This window comes from Triticum aestivum, chromosome 2A (genome assembly GCF_018294505.1).
Source record: "Triticum aestivum cultivar Chinese Spring chromosome 2A, IWGSC CS RefSeq v2.1, whole genome shotgun sequence".
NCBI lineage: Eukaryota > Viridiplantae > Streptophyta > Magnoliopsida > Poales > Poaceae > Triticum > Triticum aestivum.
In genome coordinates, this window is record NC_057797.1 from 510204822 (window position 1) to 510209607 (window position 4786).

The following is a 4786-nucleotide window of genomic DNA, read 5'->3' on the forward strand; positions in this document are numbered from 1 at the left end:
GTACGCCGGAGGAGCAACGAGGGGACCACGAGGCAGGGGGCGCCCCCCACCCTCGTGACCGCCTCTTTTGTTCCTTGGAGCATGGTCCAAGTCTCCTGGATCACGTTCGGTTAGAAAATCACGTTCCCGAAGATTTTATTCCGTTTGATATTTTGTTTCTCCGAAACTCTGAAATAGGCAAAAAATAGCAATTCTGGGCTGGGCCTCCGGTTAATAGGTTAGTCCCAAAAATAATATAAAAGTGGAAAATAAAGCCCAATATAGTCCAAAAAGTAGATAATATAGCATGGACCAATCAAAAATTATAGATACGTTGCAGACGTATTAGGCATCCCCAAGCTTAATTCCTGCTCATCCTCGAGTAGGTAAATGATAAAAAGAGAATTTTTGATGTGGAGTGCTACTTGGCATAATTTCAATGCAAATCTTGTTAATTGTGGTATGAATATTCAGATTAGAAAGATTTAAGACAAAAGTTTATATTGACACAAAAATAATAATACTTCAAGCATACTAACAAAGAAATTATGTCTCCTTAAAATAACATGGCCAAAGAAAGTTATCCCTACAAAATCATATAGTCTGGCTATGCTCCATCTTCACCACACAAAGTATTTAAATCATGCACAACCCCGATGACAAGCCAAGCAATTGTTTGATACTCTAACTTTTTCAAAACTTTTTCAATCTTCACGCAATACATGAGCGTGAGTCATGGATATAGCACTATAGGTGGAATAGAAGGGTGGTTGTGGAGAAGACAAAAAGGAAGGGAAGATAGTCTCACGTCAACTAGGCGTATCAACGGGCTATGGAGATGCCCATCAATAGATATGAATGTGAGTGAGTAGGGATTGCCATGCAACGGATGCACTAAAGCTATAAATGTATGAAAGCTCAACAAAAGAAACTAAGTGGGTGTGCATCCAACTTGCTTGCTCACGAAGACCTAGGGCAATTTTGAGGAAGCCCATCATTGGAATATACAAGCCAAGTTCTCTAATGAAAAATTCCCACTAGTATATGAAAGTGACAACATATGAGACTCTCTATATGAAGAACATGGTGCTACTTTGAAGCACAATATATGAGACTCACTATATCATGGTGCTACTTTGAAGCACAAGTGTGGAAAAACGGAAAGTAGCATTGTCCCTTTTTATTTATTTTCTTTTTTTGGGCCTTCTTTTTTTTCTTTGGCCTTTCTCTTTTTTTGGGACAATGCTCTATTGAATGATGATCATCACACTTTTATTTATTTACAACTCAATGATTACAACTCGATTCTAAAACAAAGTATGACTCTATATGGATGCCTCCGGCGGTGTACCGGGATATGCAATGAATCAAGAGTGACAAGTATAAAAAAACTATGAACGGTGGCTTTGCCACAAATACTATGTCAACTACATGATCATGCTAAGCAATATGAAAATGATGAATGTGTCATGATGAACTAGATGGTGGAAAGTTGCATGGCAATATATCTCGGAATGGCTATGGAAATGCCATAATAGGTAGGTATGGTGGCTGTTTTGAGGAAGGTATATGGTAGGTGTATGATACCGGCGAAAGGTGCACGGTATTAGAGAGGCTAGCAAAGGTGGAAGGGTGAGAGTGCGTATAATCCATGGACTCAACATTAGTCATAAAGAACTCATATACTTATTGCAAAAATCTAGAAGTTATCAAAGCAAAGTATTACGCGCATGCTCCTAGGGGGATAGATTGGTAGGAAAAGACCATCGCTCGTCCCCGACCGCCACTCATAAGGAAGACAATCAATAAATAAATCATGCTCCAACTTCATCACATAATGGTTCACCATACGTGCATGCTACGGGAATCACAAACTTTAATACAAGTATTCCTTAAATTCACAACTACTCAACTAGCATGACTTTAATATTATCACCTCCATATCTCAAAAAATTATCATGTTTCAATCTTTCTTAGTATTCAATACACTCAAAAGAAAGTTTCACAAATCTTGACTACCAAGCATATTATTATTAAGCAAAAAAAAATTGAATATTTACTGTAGAGTAAAGCTCCACAGCCCTTTATTAAATAAAGAAGTAGCAATTGTACAAGCTAGTGAAGAAAGCAAGAAATAAAAGGAAGAAAAAACAGAATCTAACTACCTACCTACTTGTAGCTAAGTTAGGGAGTTAATCCAAGCATACAACTTGTCTCTAATATTTACTCTCATTCTATGAGCTAGAAGAGTAAGATCATGTACAAAATTACATCTCCAAGCAGCAAAAGTTGCATTTTCTCCTCTGAAAGTCCTGCCATTCCTGAGGATCCATATATTCCAAGCTGAAGTGAGCATAACTTCAAAGAATTAGGGATGCTTAAACCTTGATCTTGCATGCTGAATACATTGTTGAATTTCAGAGCCCCTGGACCAGTCAATGGAAATATAATTCCATACTCTGCGTCTGAAGTTACAGTTAAAAAACAAGTGCAACCTATCCTCATAGACTAGCTCATTGCAGATAACATAGAGATTGTCATCCATAGGTGATCTCCAGTGCCTACGAATTAATAAGTCCTTGGTATTGAGTCTATCAAAAAACAACAACCAACCAAAGACTTTGATCTTCATGGTGCACTTTCTATCCCACAACCACTTACATGGGAATATGGTTGGCAAATGAGAATGCATAAGAGTGTAAAAGCTCTTGGCAGAGTATTCACCAGATTTTCCAGGCCATAGCCAAACATCTGGCAGAGTGATGTCTCTATGTAAGTCCAGTATCCAAGCTTCCAAAACTTGCAGCTCCAGAGCAGCGTCATGTGACAAAGGCAAAAAGAACATTGAGTATAGGTCCTGAGAGATGAGGAATTCATTCACAGAGAGTTTGTCATTAATAATAAAGGAGAAAAGCCTAGGTTGTTGGAAATATGCCCTAGAGGCAATAATAAATTAGTTATTATTATATTTCATTGTTCATGATAATCTTTATTATCCATGCTAGAATTGTATTGATAGGAAACTCAGATGCATGTGTGGATACATAGACAACAACATGTCCCTAGTAAGCCTCTAGTTGACTAGCTCGTTGATCAATAGATGGTTAAGGTTTCCTGACCATGGACATTGGATGTCATTGATAACGGGATCACATCATTAGGAGAATGATGTGATGGACAAGACCCAATCCTAAGCCTAGCACAAGATCGTGTAGTTCGTATGCTAAAGCTTTTCTAATGTCAAGTATCATTTCCTTAGACCATGAGATTGTGCAACTCCCGGATACCGTAGGAGTGCTTTGGGTGTACCAAACGTCACAACATAACTGGGTGGCTATAAAGGTACACTACGGGTATCTACGAAAGTGTCTGTTGGGTTGGCACGAATCGAGACTGGGATTTGTCACTTCGTGTAACGGAGAGGTATCTCTGGGCCCACTCGGTAGGACATCATCATAATGTGCACAATGTGACCAAGGAGTTGATCACGAGATGATGTGTTACGAAATGAGTAAAGAGACTTGCCGGTAACGAGATTGAACAAGGTATCGGGATACCGACGATCGAATCTCGGGCAAGTATGGTACTGATAGACAAAGGGAATTGTATACGGGATTGATTGAATCATTGACATCGTGGTTCATCCAATGAGATCAACGTGGAGCATGTGGGAACCAACATGGGTATCCAGATCCCGCTGTAGGTTATTGACCGAAGAGTTGTCTCGGCCATGTCTGCATGACTCCCGAGCCCGTAGGGTCTACACACTTAAGGTTCGATGACGCTAGGGTTATAGGGAAAGTATGTATGCGGTTACCAAATGTTGTTCAGAGTCCCGGATGATATCCCTGACGTCACGAGGAGTTCCGGAATGGGCCAGAGGTAAAGATTTATATATGGGAAGTCCCGTTTTGGTCACTGGAAAAGTTTCGGGTGCTATCGATAACGTACCGGGACCACCGGGAGGGTCCCGGGGGTCCACCAAGTGGGGTCACCAGCCCTAGAAGGCTGCATGGGCCAAGTGTGGGAGGGGACCAGCCCCAGGTGGGCTGGTGCGCCCCCCCAACAAGGCCCAAGGCGCAAGGGAGAGTGGGAGGGGGCATACCCTAGGTCCAGATGGGCCTTAAGGCCCACCCTAGGTGCACCCCCCTCTCTTCCCCCATGGCCGCCACCCTAGATGGGTTTTGGGGCTGCCTCCACCCCTAGGGAGGGAACCCTAGATGGGGGAGCAGCCCCTCCCCTTCCCCTATATATCTTGAGGTATTGGGGGCTGCAAGACACACGAGATCCTCTCCCTCTTGGCGCAGCCCTACCTCTCTCCCTCCTCGTCTCTCGTAGTGCTTGGCGAAGCCCTGCTGGAGTTCCGCGCTCCTCCACCACCACCATGTTGTCGTGCTGCTACTGGACGGAGTCTTCTCAACCTCTCCTTCTCCCCTTGTTGGATCAAGGCGTGGGAGACGTCACTGAGCTGCACGTGTGTTGAACGCGGAGGCGTCGTGGTTCGGCGCTTAGATCAGAATCAACCGCGATATGAATCGCTGCGAGTACGACTCCTTCATCCGTGTTCTTGCAACGCTTCCGCTTAGCGATCTAGAAGGGTATGTAGATGCACTCTCCTTCCCCTCGTTGCTAGATTACTCCATAGATTGATCTTGGTGATGCGTAGAAAATTTTAAATTTCTGCGACGATCCCCAACAGTGGCATCATGAGCTAGGTCTATGTGTAGTTTCTATGCACGAGTAGAACACAAGTTGTTGTGGGCGTCGATTTTGTCAATTTACTTGCTGTTACTAGTCTTACCTTGAT